This window comes from Leptodactylus fuscus, chromosome 6 (genome assembly GCF_031893055.1).
Source record: "Leptodactylus fuscus isolate aLepFus1 chromosome 6, aLepFus1.hap2, whole genome shotgun sequence".
NCBI lineage: Eukaryota > Metazoa > Chordata > Amphibia > Anura > Leptodactylidae > Leptodactylus > Leptodactylus fuscus.
In genome coordinates, this window is record NC_134270.1 from 167,342,696 (window position 1) to 167,362,605 (window position 19,910).

Genomic DNA, 19,910 nt, shown 5'->3' on the forward strand with positions numbered 1-19,910 from the left:
AACCCTATTTACACCTTTAACATATTTAAAGATTCCAAGATTTGTTCCTTACGGCTGTATAGATTGAGTTCTTTAAGTCTGTATTTATATGTTTTATGCTACAGACTATCCACCATTTTTGTAGACCACCCATTCTATTCCCTTTTTGAAGGTGGGGTCTCCAGAACTGGATATAGTGAGTGGTCTCACCAGTGCTCTATACGTTGGGATCACAATCTATTTCTTTCTACTGGCTATACCTCTAACTATACAGCCATGCATCCTAATGGTTATAACTCTAGATATATAGCCAAGTATACTAATGGTTATACTTCTTACTATACAGCCAAACATCCTAATGGTTATACCTCTAGCTATATAGTCAAGCATCTTAATAGTTATATCTCTATCTATATAGCCAAGCATCTTAATGTATATACCTCTATCTATATAGTTATACTCCTAGCTATGTAGCCAAACATTCTAATGGCTATACCTCTAACTGTACAGTCTGCATCCTAATGGTTATATCTCTAGCTATATAGCAAAGCATTCAAATGGTTATACCTCTAGCTATATTGCCCAGAATCCTCCTGTCTATGCCTCTAGATATACAGCCTAGCATCCTACTTTCATTCTCTGCATTCTGGCTGCACTGTTGGCTCATTTTGCGGCTGTCTCATCTTTCTCTTCTGAACTCCTAGCTAACACACAACTGCCAATATTACACTCAGATAGGGGGTCCTTCCTCCCAAGTGCATTATTTTACATTGGCACAGAAGTTTCCATTGTTTGGACCATTTATCCAGTAAAACTAAATCTTTTTCCATGTTGCAAACCCTTACAGGAATATCTACACTAACCCTATCATTCCAACAAACATTGGAGAAGGTTGAAAGCCTTATTTTCCCCAGACAAATGAGATATCAACATTAATTGTATCACATACAATGAGCAGATCCTTTTATTCCAATTCGAGCAGTCTCATATACACAAAATTTCGATTTCCTCCTATAGTCATTGGACACATGGGAAGTCACTCTAGCTCACAATTGGTTCAGCGTCTTCACAGGCTTGTACATCTCACATTATGGTCAAACCAGAGGACTCTACAATTGACCCAAGTCCTAAAACAATTGTGAGCCTCTACAGCAGGGGTAGGGAACCTTTGGCTCTCGAGCTGCTGTGAAACTACAACTCCCAGCATGCTCCATTCACTTCCATGGGAGTTCCCAGAACAGCAGAGTCAGTATGCATGCTGGGAGTTGTAGTTTTGCAACAGCTGGAGAGCCGTACGTTCCCTACCCCTGCTCTACAGGAACCAGTTCCCAAAGATCCACCAGAAAACAACCCTATTTGGAGTCAATCTTATTAGGAGCCATTTCTTGTGATACGAATGACAGAAGACCTGCCCTTGAAAGCTTATGATGAGATCCTTGGAATAATTTTCCAAGGGCCCACAATGTTTCACTGAGCTTCTGCTTTGTGCAAGTGGAAAGGAAAAATTGTTATCATGTACAGTCCTATGAAAAAGTTTGGGCACCCCTATTAATCTTAATCATTTTTAGTTCTAAATATTTTGGTGTTTGCAACAGCCATTTCAGTTTGATATATCTAATAACTGATGGACACAGTAATATTTCAGGATTGAAATGAGGTTTATTGTACTAACAGAAAATGTGCAATATGCATTAAACCAAAATTTGACCGGTGCAAAAATATGGGCACCTCAACAGAAAAGTGACATTAATATTTAGTAGATCCTCCTTTTGCAAAGATAACAGCCTCTAGTCGCTTCCTGTAGCTTTTAATCAGTTCCTGGATCCTGGATGAAGGGATTTTGGACCATTTCTTTCTACAAAACAATTCAAGTTCAGTTAAGTTTGATGGTCGCCGAACATGGACAGCCCGCTCTCAAATGATCTGAAAACAAAGATTGTTCAACATAGTTGTTCAGGGGAAGGATACAAAACGTTGTCTCAGAGATTTAACCTGTCAGTTTCCACTGTGAGGAACATAGTAAGGAAATGGAAGACCACAGGGACAGTTCTTGTTAAGCCCAGAAGTGGCAGGCCAAGAAAAATATCAGAAAGGCAGAGAAGAAGAATGGTGAGAACAGTCAAGGACAATCCACAGACCACCTCCAAAGAGCTGCAGCATAATCTTGCTGCAGATGGTGTCACTGTGCATCGGTCAACTATACAGCGCACTTTGCACAAATAGAAGCTGTATGGGAGAGTGATGAGAAAGAAGCCGTTTCTGCACGTACGCCACAAATAGAGTTGCCTGAGGTATGAAAAAGCACATTTGGACAAGGCAGCTTCATTTTGGAAACAAAAATTGAGTTGTTTGGTTATAAAAAAAGGCGTTATGCATGGCGTCCAAAAAGAAACAGCATTCCAAGAAAAACACATGCTACCCACTGTAAAATTTGGTGGAGGTTCCATCCTGCTTTGGGGCTGTGTGGCCAATGCCGGCATCGGGAATCTTGTTAAAGTTGAGGGTCGCATGGATTCCACTCAGTATCAGCAGATTCTTGAGAATAATGTTCAAGAATCAGTGACGAAGTTGAAGTTACGCCGGGGATGGATATTTCAGCAAGACAATGATCCAAAACACCGCTCCAAATCCTCAGGCATTCATGCAGAGGAACAATTACAATGTTCTGGAATGGCCATCCCAGTCCCCAGACCTGAATATCATTGAACATCTGTGGGATGATTTGAAGCGGGCTGTCCATGCTCGGCGACCATCTAACTTAACTGAACTTGAATTGTTTGTCCAAAATACCTTCATCCAGGATCCAGGAACTGATTAAAAGCTACAGGAAGCGACTAGAGGCTGTTATCTTTGCAAAAGGAGGATCTACTAAATATTAATGTCACTTTTCTGTTGAGGTGCCCATACTTTTGCACCGGTCAAATTTTGGTTTAATGCATATTGCGCATTTTCTGTTAGTACAATAAACCTCATTTCAATCCTGAAATATTACTGTGTCCATCAGTTATTAGATATATCAAACTGAAATGGCTGTTGCAAATACCAAAATATTTAGAACTAAAAATGATTAAGATTAATAGGGGTGCCCAAACTTTTTCATAGGACTGTAGTTACCATGTAGAAGAGATCCTAAAAAATTAATACATCTTTTCATTTGCAGCATTTTCTGCGATGTTGGTGAAGAAGTTGGATGCCATGAGCCTTCAGCCATGTAAGTAAAGCAATATGTTTAGGATAGACATTTCATACTACTGAGATCGGATAGAAGAAACTAAGAATGCTCAATAAGCCATATGGAATAAAAACATGGCAGCACGCACCCTCTCCATCATCTTATTATTTTAATAGTTGCAATATCAGCAGGGCACAGTATCCAATCTATCCTGCTGACAAATTTTTCTTAAAGGAGTCCACAGCAGAAGATGGATCTTGTGCTGTGATGCATGTTAGCCAATCAAAAGTTAGAAAGGTCAATTATTTGTCCTGAGATTGGCTAAAAATCATGTTTTCTAGCACTGGAAAGGGCTTAATTTTTTTAAATTATACATATGTACTAGGGTCCCCTGCAGCAGGCGCTGGTCTTCCAGTCCTCTTCTTTGATGCCATCCTCCATCTTCATGACATCACTCAACCCCCTGAATGATATCGGTGGTAGGCTACAGAAGTCACATGAGGAGTGATGCGTGTCACTACGCTATGATCCTTCATGGATGTGCATTGGACCCCGTGTAAACAGTGTGGTCACAGGACTCACTGGTAACATGGGACCAAATGACATCATGAAACTGGTAGATGGCACAGAAGAAGAGTATTGGAAGACCAATGGCTGCTGCAGACAGTTATTTTGGGTCCTGAAGAGACATCAGAGTACAATAACTAACGTTTAATGGTACATCCAATTTGGGCCAAATTGATTTCATCCAAAACAAATTTTACACCCAAAACAAATGTTATGAGGTTTGGTCATGTCTAGTTCCAGCTAATGGATGGTGACCCCAAATGAAAGAACTCCACTAATACAAGCCTCTTTATTTTGGGGACCCAACTAACAGGGATCCAATTTGAAGATACAAACCTTGGCCCCATTGCAAAATATGTAACAGGTCTCCACCTACCATGCGCTATCTATAATCGATGTTTTCCTATATTGTAGAGAGGCCTTAAGACACCAGCGGGTGCAAGGGTGGCAACTGCTACCTATGTACCCCCTATAGCTACACTCCTAAAAAACAGCTTGCACCCACAACGACAGGACCCCTTTAACATTGCTATGGGATAACGTTTAAAGTGATATGTATTATTAGCTATCAGAAATCTATGAAGTGGAGGTCCAACAGTCACAGGGGTATTGACGGGGCCAAACCCATGAATCACAATTTACTGCATTGGGTTCTTAATAAACTTTCCTTTTTTTCTATCTAGTGGCTTGTCCAGAAAATATGGAAAAAGGTTGCAGTCCCTGCTCTGACCGAACGTGCGAAAGCTTAAAATCATATATACAGTTGACTTGTACAGAAGAAAAACAATGTTCCCAGACTTGTGTCTGCAAGAAAGACCATTATCTCCAGAACAACAAGTGTGTCCACGTCGACCATTGCCAAGTTGAGTGTCCAAAAAACATGGTGTTCAACCCCTGTGTGAAGAAGACCATTACCTGCATAGGTGGTCTGGTGGCAGAGTACGCCGAGTGTAAACATCGCTGCCAGTGTGCGGAGGGCTATATCTTCTCTGGTGTCAAAGCTCAGGAATGTATCAAGATTAGTGACTGTCCGAACAAGCCAAACTACTCTTAGGTTGGAATAAGTTGTACAATGGGTCCAACATTCCAGAAACGGGGAGAGGAGGCATGGATGTTGTTTTCAGTCTCAGGACCTTCCTGGACTGTAGGGATGAATGTGTGTATTTAATATTATAATATATTATCTATTTGAGTGGCCATTGTGTCATACAAATAAAGTTTATTCAAAATTATTTTGCTTTGTGTTGTTGAGCATATGTAATATTTTGTACAATCGTTCTGAGAAGTTCAAGTTCACAGATATACAAAGGTACAAAAACACTCCAAGTGAAGAGAATGCCAAAAAAAATCAAAAACATAATGTAACTGGCCGGCTTTCCATGCATTTTAAAGCCAAATAACTAAAATAAATAAATAAATAAATAAATGTAAAATAATAATAATAATAATAATAATAATAATAATAATAATAATAATAATAATAATAATATACAGGGTCGGCCATAAGTATGGATACACTCAGATAAAATGGAAGTGGTTGCGATATCACCTTACTGTTTGTGGCATATTAGTACGTGGGGGGGGGAACATTTGAGGCTGGGTAACGCCCATGGCGGCCATCTGCAAAGCCGCCATTTTGATTTCAACTTTAACTTTTCAATGGGAAGGGGTCATGTGACACATCAAACACATGGAGACTTGCACAAGAAGAACTGTGGTATGCTCATTTTTAACATAGGTTTATTCATTGTCGAGTTATTGGCAGGTTTGGGACAAGGGGCAACAACAGTAACCCACTAAAGGATGTGCTCAAAGTGCTGCCCATTGTGTTGAATTGTCAATGTGATTCTCTTCTCCCACTCTTGACACACCGATAGAAAGCCGCTGGATCTTGTAAGGGTGCCATCTGTGTGTTGCTAGTATTCGTCAAATGGACGTTCGACTGATGCCACACTCCAGGGACATACGGCGAGTGCTACGCTGTGGGCTCTTGGTAAATGCCGCCAGGATAGCCACTGATGTTCTGTCATTGGTGGCAGTTTTCATATGTCCAGATTTGGGTTTATCCAACACCGAACCAGTTGCATGAAATTTGGCAAACAGTTTGCTAACTTTTGCATGGGAGATGGGTGGTCTCGTAGGGCTGCGTTCACCAGACATCAACACATCAATGTCTGTCCACTTCTCATTGGTTAACCTCTGGGACATGTCAATGGCTGTAGCAATAAGAAATGTGGCAATAACTTGATAAAGCTATGTTAAAAATGAGCACACCATTTTTTTTTCTTGTGCAATTTTCCATGTGTTTGATGTCTCCTGACATCCCAGGCCACAAAATATAAAACAAGTCCTATTCCTGTCCCATTTTGCAGTCCTTGTTTCCGGGTCTCTGATTAATTTACTGAAAGGACCTTGTGAAGCCCGGCCCGTGCATGGGCCGTGCATGGGGGACACAGGGTTGCTTTTAAGTCACAGCCGGCCAGTTACAGCGAGGTCGTCTGCAACTGGCCTTAGACAGCAATAACTATATTCTTATGGCAGGACTGGGGACCTTCATAAGACTTCTGACTACCATAAGAACAGGACAGCTCCCTCAATCTGGCCATCCCGCAATGAAATAAGGGGCAAAATTTAACTTTGGGGGGGCCTTGACCGCAATCACAGTTCACTGCAATCCAGTGGAGACCCGGTGGCTATGGCGGCTGTTCTGCTTCAGGTTCAAGTACCGTTACGGCAGATAACGGGAATGGGGTCAAATAGCTTAACTCATTTATTTGTTTGATTTTATTTACTGTTATTGAAACTTTGATTTATTTTTATTTTATGTTCAATTGTTTTGTGTATTTTAACCCATAAAAAAATCGAATAAACAAACGCATAGGGAGCAATAAAAATACTTTGTCCTAACAAAAGAATACTGGTAATAAACCACAATATCAATCATTAGCTAATTGACTGGATAATGCCAGTTATAACACATCCAGCCATTACAAGCACCGCCATACGGACTCCACCCTTTGTGTAAACCTCATAGGCCTGGGGCTGTTTAGTGTAAATTAGTATTGTGTCTGTAAAATAATATATTGCTCATGGTATTTTTTTCACAGGAAGCAGCTCCTGCTCCAAATGTGTTATATATATATATCTGGTATTTATAAAATAAAAGATCATCCGGGGCAACACGGTGGCTCAGTGGTTAGCACTGCAGCCTTGCAATGCTGGAGTCCTGGGTTTGAATCCTGCCAGGATCAACATTTGCAAGGAGTTCTGCTCCAGCGGCTGTTAGGATGGGGTCCCGCAGATTTGCCTTCCGGCGCACAGCGCCACCTGCGGGCCAATCCAACCCTTGCTCCCGGCAGCGTGCGGTGAAGTCTCTGGAGACTAAGACTCAGTTTTCTCCGACTGAGCATGCTCGGACTTTTTGGAGTCGCTCACAGCCTAAGTGCCAGTTCTCTCTGACTGAGCATGAGCGGTGAGGTCATGGCCACCGCCCCTATTGGGCGGGGACTTTCCTTTAAAAGGAGTGAGTCGACGCCCGCCCGGCGCTCACATTTTATCTGAAACTACCAGTCCTAAAGACAGTATTCCCAGGGAGAGTCTCAGTGTTTAGGCAGGTGGCAGTCTAGGGTGCTAGTAGATAGACCTGTAAATCCTGAAGGACTGTCAGCTCTACACCAAGGCCTGGAGCAATAGACATTGTTCCAGCCTGTGGAGCTGCAGCAGGTGTGGTTTCCAAGTTAGCCGTGCCCGCCCTGTCTAACACCGTTGGTAGCTTCTAGCTGTGTGCAGGAGCACCCCTAGCCGCTGCAGGGGATTATGTTTGTTGCTGACCTGGGGTGAGTGTTAACCCTGGGCAGCTAGCTTGTGTTTGTTTCCAGCCTGTTCACATTGGGAGCTGCACTGTCCATTCACTCAGTGAGTCTAACTGGTGAACTTGTGTTGCTCCCAATTCACACTGTGCTGTACCGCTGTACTGTTGCATTTTGACATACAGCCGCCCATAGGGCCTGTGGACCTCGCTGCAGTGCCTTGCAGCCCAAGAGGTTCTGCGGTTTAAAAATATTATTTTTATATAAATACCCAGAACCATAACAGCGGCCTCCCCAATCCACCGCTCGGTGCTAAGCCAGTCCAGGACAGCTTGTCCTGGACAGGCTTAGGTAAGCAAAAATGCCGCCCTCCCTGGGGTCCTGGCATAGCGCCGCCAGAAGCGGTTGCCTCATGGGAGTTGCGGCGCTGTCTGGCATACAGAAGAGCATAAAGAACACTGTGGTATCCTCACTACTTACCAAGCAGTGCGCCATATGCTGCATAGTGGTCGTGCTTGGAATTGCAGCTCAGCCCCCTTCACTTGAGTCAGTAAGGGTCCATTGCTGGTGAGGTGAGTAATTTGGTGTGGAATTTCAGCGCTGAAAAAAAAAAGCCTCCCACGGACTTCAATGGGTTCCTTTTTCTGCTAGCTGAAATTCCACGCCAAATTCCTCACCATTTTTCTCCGCGTGAATGGACCCTTAGACGTAAGGCCATCATTCGCAGTCACCAGTTACAGCATTAAAGGTAGTCTGTTGGGTCCAAAATATCTCCTAACCCAATAATAGCGCCATGCAGAGGCTTCTAATAGGAGTAGAAACATATCTGGGTGGGCATAAACCCATGAAAATCAGTCTGCAAGTGCATTACGGGTGGAACCTGATTTGAAAAATTTGCCTAAAGATATCTATGACAACTATGATCTAAACAGAGGATTAGAAGGGGTAGATTTTTAGGACATAAAATTACCCATAAATCTTTGTGGATTGTTAGGTGGGTGTCTCAAATAGCGCTGCCCATAATCACAAATAAAAACATCACTAAGATCAAGTGTAGTATCTGGCTGTTCAATGTAATATCTGATATGTCTTCCAGCTGGTGACCCTATATTACATGGATTTATGAAATAGGGATATGGGATAAAAAAAAGATAATACTTCCAGGGTAGAAACACTCTAAAAAAAACTAACAGTCGGTGGGACATCGAGTATGGCTGCTCTTAAACTATGTTCCACCAGCCCCTTTAGCCAGCAGCGAGAGCACCTTTTTACTTCTACACCTTTGGGGAACCATCTATGGTAGGTTCAGTTTAAAGAACATTATCTTTTGCCCCTCTGTGTTCTAGCTCTCATAACTCAGATCCGGAATAATGGATAATCTAAACAGAAGATCAACAAGTAATCCGGACATAGGAATCCATTATAGGACTATAAGAGAACTGCAACTCAGTGCTGGACCCTGTAGATATCATTATCTCCTTCTGATCACTAGAGGGAACCCTAACCCCGCACAATCTACATAAACTCACCCAGCAGTGTCCTTGTTTTCTCATACACTTTACATCATATGACACTAGCAAAACTCCAAAGGGATTTATCTCTAACACCTTTGCATGTCATCACTGGACTTAGGTTTAATATTTTTCTTTTCCCCCTTGTTATGTAAATGCACTACATCTACAACTCTGGAGGATCTACAACTACATCTACAACTCTGGAGGATCTACAACTACATCTACAACTCTGGAGGATCTACAACTACATCTACAACTATGTAGGATCTACAACTACAATCTAAAACTATGGAGGATCTACAACTACATCTACAACTATGGAGGATCTACAACTACATCTACAACTATGGAGGGTCTACCACTACATCTACAAATATGGAGGATCTACAACTACAATCTACAATTATGGAGGATCTACAAATACATCTACAACTATGGAGGATCTACAACTACATCTACAACTATGGAGGATCTAGAATTACATCTGCAACTATGGAGGATCTAGAACTACATCGGCGACTACGGAGGATCTAGAACTACATCTGCAACTATGGAGGATCTAGAACTACATCTGCAACTATGGAGGATCTACAACTACAGCTGCAACTATGGAGGATCTACAACTACAATCTACAACTATGGAGGATCTAGAATTACATCTACAACTATGTAGGTTCTACAACTACATCTACAACTATGGAGGATCTACAACTACATCTACAACTATTGAGGATCTACGACTACATCTACAACTATGGAGGGTCTACAACTACATCTATAACTATGGAGGATCTACAACTACATCTACAACTATGGAGGATCTAGAATTACATCTGAAACTATGGAGGATCTACAACTACATCTACAACTATGGAGGATCTACAACTACATCTACAACTATGGAGGATCTACAACTACATCTGCAACTATGGAGGGTCTACAACTACATCTAGAACTATAGAAGATCTACAACTACATCTACAACTATGGAGGATCTAGAATTACATCTACAACTATGGAGGATCTACAACTACATCTACAACTATGGCGGATCTACAACTACATCTACAACTATGGAGGATCTACAACTACATCTGCAACTATGGAGGGTCTACAACTACATCTACAACTATGCAGGATCTACAACTACATCTACAACTATGGAGGATCTACAACTATGGAGGATCTAGAATTACATCTGCAACTATGGAGGATCTACAACTACATCTACAACTATGGAGGATCTACAACTACATCTACAACTATAGAGGATCTACAACTACATCTACAACTACACTGGGGAGAGATTCTTGGGGACTCTTACACATTCAGACCACTTTACTTCTCACTAAGATCATGTATAGGATGAAGGCACATGTGCCAATACATTCCATCTTCATACCCACAATATATTGACTTAAAGGGAGACTACCTCCTCCCTCCCTCCCTTTTCTTTCAACCTGCCCCTATAGTGATATAGTTGTCATACAGTGGCACAAGTTCAGTGGTAACAACCATAGGTTTTCACACCCCAGAGTGTAACAATTGGAGGCCTGGAGGAGGTAAGGGAAAGCAAAAACCAGTGTTACTCCCCAATACGACGTGACTCCTTGCAATCTTTGCCCCTCTTTAGTGATCTCACACACATCATATGAGTCAGGTCAGCATCATTATGCGTTGCAATGCTGGCCTGCCCACGTGACGTCTGTGCCAATTTTGAAGAGGACCAAAAAAGCAGGGAGTGTGCCGGAGCCCAGGAGAGGTGAGAAACACTGTTTTTTATGTTTGATACCTACTTCAACACTGTCATACAAAAAGGCTCAAATCCTGCACTTGGACTGATTCACAAAATCCTCACTGGACAACTGAACGTTCATAATCCTGGGAGAAATAATGATGCTATTAGCAATCTGTGATCTCCGGAGAGTGAACCACACCACTAATACTACTGCAATCCCACTCAAGAAGAGACCATAGTCTAATTTTGTGTACAGTCTTTTCTCAAATCTAGCACTCAAGCATTGAAAACATCATAATCTCCGAATACGCCCCACTGTTTTTGCAAATTGACCTACATACCTGTCGTATCATTTCTAGGAACTGGCGCTCCTCAGCCTACCTAATAGATTCCATTGACTTCATAAACTGTCTAGTTAGCTTCTAGAAAAATGTTATTCATGTTAATCATCGTGATCTAAACAATACATACTTTGGAGAACATCCAAGGTAGCCTTAGGGGGCTAGGTCATAACATATATCTCTTGGCAGAAGAAGAAATAATCATATCAGTACAATTCAGTCTTTAATGATACCCCAAGGTGGGTACATTCAAGACAAATGTTACTAAACAGGAATATTAGGAGGGAGAGAAACTCTTAGATAGCTTCTAGATACATAGATACAATGAAAAATCATATTTTAGATGGGGTAACTTGATGTTCCAGTTGAATATTCCTTCAAAAAATACACACCCTATCCCCTTGCATAGGGGTCCGGACAGGCACCAGTACACATCAGTCACATCCAACATACCGATTTCTGTTATAGAATACTATATCTCTCTGTTTCCACCATGCTCCGATGACTCAAAATCTTTATAGGACCCCATCTATAATATCGAACCCCCCGAGCCTATCCTATGAACAAAATGAACCCAATTGGTCACAGAAGAGGAAATGGTTTACCCAGTGGCAACATCCCTGGCCCAGATGGCTTCTATAGACAATATTATAAACCTCTTAACCCCAACTAACGCACATCCTAAGACATTTATATGGTCAACAAGTTCCATTGTTCCCCAAAACAAGCGTCATTTTACTCCCGGAACCAGGCAAAGATCCAAGACCCTAGTTCAATCTCATAGACCAATTTATTTTTTTAGTCCAGAACTATAAAACCCTGACTAAATTACTGTCTAATAAGCTCCAGATCATCCTACCTCATATTCTGACCTCTATCCAATTGGGATTCACCATTTCCTCTTACAATACTTTTCAGCTTAGAAGATTGAACATGGTTTTGTGGCAATTTATGTAAACCACCCTGCCGTGTCTGGGGGTACCTCTTTAAATTTTCTCTCCACCCTCGGGTACAAACATATATTGCGATAATAGATTTACATGTAGCATCGGGGCAACATGGTGACTCAGTGGTTAGCACTGAAGCCTAGCAGAGCTGAAGTCCTGGAATCCCGCCAGGAACAAAATCTGCAAGGAGTTTATATGTTCTTCCCGTGTTTGCGTGGATTTCCTCCCATTCTACAAAGACACACTGATAGGGAAAAATGTACCTTGTGATCCCTATTAGAGATGAGCGAGTAGTGTTCGATCGAGTAGGTGTTTGATTGAATACTACGGTATTCGAAATACTCGTACTCGATCGAATACTACTAGCTGTTCGAAGTTTAAGGTTCGATGCAGAACCAGTGTTGATTGGCAGAATGCTATACATTCTGCCAATCAACGCTGGTTCTTCACTTACCTTTAGAAGTCTTCTCCGTGCAGCGTCCCCGCGGTGTCTTCCGGCTGGAATTCACTCTGCCTAGGCATCCGGCCTAGGCAGAGCCGACTGAGCATGCACGGGCATGCCCTCGTATGCACAGTCGGCCCCGATGCCTAGGCAGAGTGAATTCCAGCCAGAAGACGCCGCGGGGACGCTGCGCCGGGAGAAGACTTCAAGGAGAATCCAGCCCGACTGTCAATCGTGGACTTGGTAAGTATAATTTGATCGAATGTTGCATACCCCTGAAATGAGCATTTCCCCCCCATAGACTATAATGGGGTTCGAAATCCATTCGAACAGTCGAACAGTGAGCGGCTGTTTGAATTGGATTTCGAACCTCGGACATTTTAGTGTTCGCTCATCTCTAAGTCCTATATGGGGCTCACAATCTACAAAAAAAAAAGATTTATATGTAACATCAGACAAAGCTGCCCACTATGAACCCTCAAAAGGCCAGATTCCATGTCAGATTTGTTCAACCAATCTTTGCAAATTGACCTACATACCTGTTCTACCATTTCTAGGAACTGGCACTCCTCAGCCTACCTAACAGATTCCATTGACATCATAAACTATCTAGTAAGCTGCTAGAAAAATGCTATAGATGATAATCATTGTGATCTTATATACTTCGGAGAGCATCCAAGGCAGTCTTAAAGGGCTGGGTCCTAGCATATATCTCTTGGCAGAAGAAGAAATAATCATATCAATACAATTCTATCGGTCATTAATGATAGCCCAAGGTAGATACATTCAAGAGAAATGTTGCTAAACAGGAATATTAGGAGGGCGAGAAACTCTCAGATACCTTCTAGATACATAGATACAACACAGTACTCTAGATGGGGTAACTAGGCCGGTATACTGATGGCCAGTTGACTGTTCCTCCAAAAAATACACACCCTATGCCCTTGCTTAGAAGTCCGGGCAGGCATCAATACAAAGTACTCCAACGCCAGTGGATTAACCCCTCAGATGCCTTGATCATCTCACATTCCCGAAAGAATAGCAATAAAAGAGATCAAAAATCATACCTACCAAATATTGGTACCAATAATCCAGTAGCCTAATCGGTTACCAAAGTTAGCATTTCCTGAAAGGGTGCTGATGGTACAGTTGCATCCATGCCCAGGAGCCTTAAGGGGTCCATAAGGTGTTTGTTCCAAATATGAGGATACCAGTACTATAAATACTGATGCACACTTAGCTTAGGGGCCAAGCTGGAGGTGTAGCTCAAAGATCCGGGGCCCCAATGCAGGATCTGTAATGGGATCCCCATTTACCAGGTGCTTTGTATAATACTGGTGAATTTTTATATTTTAGAGAGTTGTTTGGGGCCCTCTTCAGGCTCCAGGGTCTGGCAGCGATTGCTACCACTGCACAACCTATAGATTTGCCATTGGTTCAAGAAGCTTCTGTCCAATGGGTCACCATAGCAAGCATTTCAGGTAAACATCCAAACAAGATCGCGTGCAGTCAAGATCTTATTAATGAGAATTTCTCATAGAAAATTCAAGCCACTTTCTATTTCTAGTTAAAAATAATTTTTTATTTTGTAATTTGAAGCTTTATTTTGCTATGTGAAGACCTAGAAAAAATCCACTTTATGATCTTTAATATTAAATGTAATTTGCATTTAATTTTTGAAATTATTTTCTGTCCATTTTTTTCCAGGTAGAAACCAGACATGGCCTTATGGAGAAGTCTTTACTTTTTGAGTCTTGGGATACTTGGTATATAGTTCAACTCTTATATATTATTACATTGTGCAAATAGATTTAATGCTCAGAATTGTGTTTTTTTCATAGTTTATCTGTCGACAACTTCAGAAGCTAAAGTCATTGTTAGTAAGTTATATAAAAGATCAAAGTACTGTCATGTCTGCAAATGACTATATGCATGCATGCTATATTGTAGTGTATATGAATATACATGACTAAACATATATATATGACTATGGGCATGATTAATAATGAATTTAGAGTTGTTAGGTGGTGACGTATCATTTTTTACAGGTCAAATGAAGATCAGTGGGGGGTCCGACAAATAAGACCCCTGTAGTTTGGCTGCAGAAATCATTATTAATGTTTATCGGGCCATGTTACGGGTTATGGACACTAGATGTTTATGTGTATGTCCATAAGTGTCATGTGATCATGTGTATCTCAGTTTGGATATCAGTGAAAAACCTGCGATCGTTTGTTATGGATATCTGGATATCTGGAGTAAAGCTGTGTGTATGTGACCTTGTGTAACAGTGTCATCCGCATGAATGAATAAAAATGGTTGGGTTGCTAGGGAAACCTGGAATAAAGCTCTAAAGTGTGTTACCGTGTGCAGAGCTATGTATCTAATTCTCCAGCTGGTGTTACTGTGTGCAGAGCCGTGTATCTAATCCTCCAGCTTATATTACCGTGTGCAGAGCCGTGTAGCTAATCCTCCAGCTTGTGTTACTGTGTGCAGAGTCGTGTATCAAATTCTCCATCTGGCGTGTGGAACTGTGTGCTGACGTGTGTATCTAATCCTCTGGCATGTGGAACTGTATGCAGAAGAGCATATCTACAGGGGTGTTTTACCCCCATTGTGAATGAAGTTACTGTGAAGAGAGCTGAACCCCAGGTGGACATAGATGTGTCCCGAATCTCATTGACTTCCATAGGATAAGAAGTACATTGCATTACATTGGGGATTACAAGAGCTGCTTCAGAGGAATTCAGACCCAATGCTGCTATGAGTCGTTCCATTTGCATAAGGTGTGTGTTTTTAAATGTTATTATTGTATGAGGAACGCAGTGATAAAAGAGAATTCAGGTTAACAATGTGACATCCAAACAAGCAGATCATGTGTAGTCAAGAATTGCATACTGTTGTACATCTACAATATGTGCCAAAACAAAAATGTAAAGTCTTTGGGCGTTGATGCAACACACCTACCGTCTTACAAGGAAAGATAGTTTCCTCAAAACACCCTGCAGCTAAACCATAGTTTATTGTTGTATAGATTTTGACTTCCTGCTTTTAATATAATGATATATATATATATATATATATATTTAGGTCCGTAAATAATTGGACAGTGACCCAATCTTCAAGACCCAAGCTCTGCAGCCACCATATTCGGATTTGAGATGAAACAACTGATACAATTGATGTGTAGACTTCCAGGTTTAATGCAAATGAAGAATACAACCATCCTGTGAAATGTTTAGGAATTACAACCATTTGTCTACAAAGTCTCGTCATTTTGGGGACTCAAAATTATTTGGACAAATTAACATTACCATAAATGAAATGTACATTGTTAACACTTTGTAGGTAATGACTGTCTGAAGTCTGGAACCCATGAACTTCACCAAACACTGGGTTTGCTGCTTTGTGATGCTTTGCCAGGCCCTTACTTCAATGTCTACAGTTTTTGGTGGTTGGGGGTCTTTCTGCCTTAGTTTTTGTTTTAAGCAAGTGAGCGGCATGCTGGATCAGGTGGAGATCTGGTGATTGACTTGGCCATTGTAGAATATTTATCTTCTTTGCCTTAAAAACTCAGGGGTCATTGTCCATCTGTACTGTGAAGTGCCGTCCAATCAACCTGGTTACATTGGATTGACTCTGAGCAGAAAGTCTCTCACTGTACTTTTCAGGATTCCTTTGGCTGTTTCACATCATCAATAAACACTAGTGACCCAGTACTATTGGAGGCCGTGCATTCCCAAGCCATGCTTTGGATTATGAGCCATTCTAAGCCTTCTTCATCTGTCCAAAGAATACTGTTCCAGAATTTGGCCTTTATATTTTTGAGGCTGATAATTTTTTTTGAGCATTGTGGTGAACCCTCTGGATGTTCTCATAAAGCCTTCGCTTTACAGTAGAGTTTGATAATGATACACCTACTTCCTGGAGAGTGTTCTTCACTTGGGTGGATGTTGTAAAGGTTTTTTTAAATTTTTTATATAGCATGGAAAAGATTCTGTGATCATCCACCACTGTTGCCATCCATGGAAGTCCAGGTCTTTTTTGAGTTCTCAAGCTCACCATTGCAATCTTTTTTACCAAACTGATCATTTGGCCACTTCTTATATTTCCACTATCTCTCTGATGGATTTCTTCTTTTTTTCAGCTACTGATATTCTGTTTCCTTTCCATTGAGGAATCCATTGTCCTCATTCGCAGCAACAGCTTCCAAATGCAAATGGCACACCTGAAATCAACTCCAGACCTTTTACCTGCTTATTGATGATGGATTAATGAGGGAATAGACTATTAAATAGCTTTTAAGATAATTCTTCAATTAATTTAGGTTTCTTGAAAAAAAGCTGCTACAAAATACAGAACTGTAATTTCTAAACCCTTCCCCCTTCAAAACCAGCCATACACAACCAGAGACAAGCTAGTATAAACGTGGTGGGAAGATCCATGATCATTGGCCATTCCTATCCTGAAAATATTAGCTTATCACTTCAGATGGTTGGTACGGGCTAGTACCTGGCTCTTTCTGGTACCCAGTGGTGGTAAGGTGTTATTGTTAACCTACACTCAGCCTCAGCATTAGTAATGGACAACAGTCAATCAGCTTTGGATTACAAAGATAATCATATAGAATTAAAGTAAGAACAACTACTCAGCAACAGAAAAAAAAAAAAAATATATATATATATATATTGAAATAAACTCTCCTTAACGTCACCCTTTTTGACCATTGTATTTACAAATGTTTCTGGGAACCTGGTAAAAAAACAAATAGAAAAGTTAGCTGCATGAAAAATATATCCTCACCCTAAACTGTCTTCATTCTTCTTTCTTCTCCAATACCTGAATAAAAATGATAGGTCAATAACCTAAAGTTTCTATTAAATGTATTCTATCATGTGACATCATACATCAAATAGAAACTATAGGTCATTGACCAGTGTTTTGTGATACAGGGGTTCTCTTCTTATGATTCACAATATTATACTTACCTAGAGATGAGTGTGGCAATTTTCATCTGACCCATAACTGGTACTCCCATCATTTGCACAGTGCTAGGATTGTGCAGTAGGTGCGGCCTTGATATTAACCCCTTAAGGACGCAGGGTACTTTGGGCCTTAAGGCTCAGACCCTGTTTTTCAAATATGACATCTTTTACTTTATGTGAGGACAGCTTCATATTGCATTTACCTATCCAGGTGATTCCAAGAATGTTTTTTGTGACACCTTCTACTTTATGTTGGTGGTAAATTTTGGTCATTATACTTTGTGTTTGTTTGTTAAAAAAAAGGACAATGTACTGAAAATTTCATAAAATTATCAATTTTGAAAGTTTCTGATATTCTTGTAAAAAAACAGACAGTCAGATCACACAAAAGTCTTCCTAATTAACATTTCCCATATGTCAACTTTATATTGGCATTGTTTCTTCAATGTCCTTTTACTTTTCTAGGAAGTTAGAAGGCTTATAACTTTAGTAGCAAATTTTCAAATTTTCAAAAAAATTTCAAGATTGTGTTTTCTAGGGACCTATTTAGTTGTGAAGTGACTTTGAGGGGCCTATATAATAGAAAACACCAGTAAATTACCCCATTTTAGAAAGTATAGCCTTCAAACTATTCAAAATTTTATATAGGAACTTTGTTAACCCTTTAGGTGTTCCACAGGAATTAATGCAAAATGGAGGTGAAATTTCCAAAATCCACTTTTTAATGCACATTTTCCATTTCAAACTAGATTTTCCAGTAACAAAGACAGGGTTAATAGCAAAACATACCATAATATTTATTACTCTGATTCTGAAGTTTGTAGAAATATCCCATATGTGGCCCTTCTGTGTAAGTTGACTCAAAAACAGCCCTCAGAAATGAAAAAGCACCTTTGAGGATTTTGGTGCAGCAATTTCATTAGGATAGTTTTTAGACACCATGTTGCATTTGCAGAGCCCTAAAGGTACCATAAAAGTGGAAAAACCCCAAAAGTGACCCCATTTTGGAAACTAGACCCCTTAAGGAATTCATCTAGGGGTCATATGACCATTTTGCATGGCCAGAATTTTCACTGAACTTCTTTGAATTTGGCCATCAGTTTAAAAAAAATGATAATTTCTACAGTTTTATGCACTTTTTCATATTTTCTTTCCCTTTTACCATGGAATAAAGTAGCCCATCTTGTTACCCAATTTCTCTCGAACACAGAAATGCCCCATTTGCAGTCAAAAACCGCTGTTTGGGCACAGAGGAGGGCTCAGAAGCAAAGGAGTGTTATTTCTCTTTTGGAGCTCTGATTTCACACAAATGATTTATAGGTGCCATGTTGCATTTGCAGAGCCCTAGAGGTACCACAACAGTGGAAAACCCCCAAAAGTGACCCCATTTTGGAAACTAGAACCCTTAAGGAATTCATCTAGGGGTCATATGACCATTTTGAATGGCCAGAATTTTCACTGAACTTCTTTGAATTTGGCCGTCAGTTTAAAAAAATGATAATTTCTACAGTTTTATGCACTTTTTCATATTTTCTTTCCCTTTTACCATGGAATAAAGTAGCCCATCTTGTTACCCAATTTCTCTCGAACACATAAATGCCCCATTTGCGGTCAAAAACCGCTGTTTGGGCACAGAGGAGGGCTCAGAAGCAAAGGAGTGTTATTTCTCTTTTGGAGCTCTGATTTCACACAAATGATTTATAGGTGCCATGTTGCATTTGCAGAGCCCTAGAGGTACCACAACAGTAGGAAACTCCCAAAAGTGACCCCATTTTGGAAACTAGACCCCTTAAGGAATTCATCTAGGGGTATAGTGAGCATATTGACCCCACAGGCTTTTCCAAATGATACTGCATAGCAGACGGTGCAGAGTGAGAATTGCAATTTTCAAACCATATATGCCATTTCAGTGCCCTTTATATAGTGCCCAGTACATGCCACAGGAGACATTGAACCCATAAAATGTAACGTAGGTTCTGCTGGATATGGCAATACCCTACATGTGGCAGTTGTATAATGCCTGATGACACGGCAGGGCTCAGAATGGGAAAGGACCCTGGATTTGGTAGCAGAAAGATATATCAGCTAAGGCATTTACATAAGGCCCCTGAGGTACCAGTACAGTTGAGACCCCCAAGAAGTGACTCCATTTTAAAAGCATAACCCCTTTAGGTACTCATCTAGGGGTATAGTGAGCATATTGACCCCACAGGCTTTTCCAAATGATATTGCATAGCAGACGGTGCAGAGTGAGAATTGCAATTTTCAAACCATATATGCCATTTCAGTGCCCTTTATATAGTGCCCAGTACATGCCACAGGAGACATTGACCCCATAAAATGTAACGTAGGTTCTGCTGGATATGGCAATACCCTACATGTGGCAGTTGTATAATGCCTGATGACACGGCAGGGC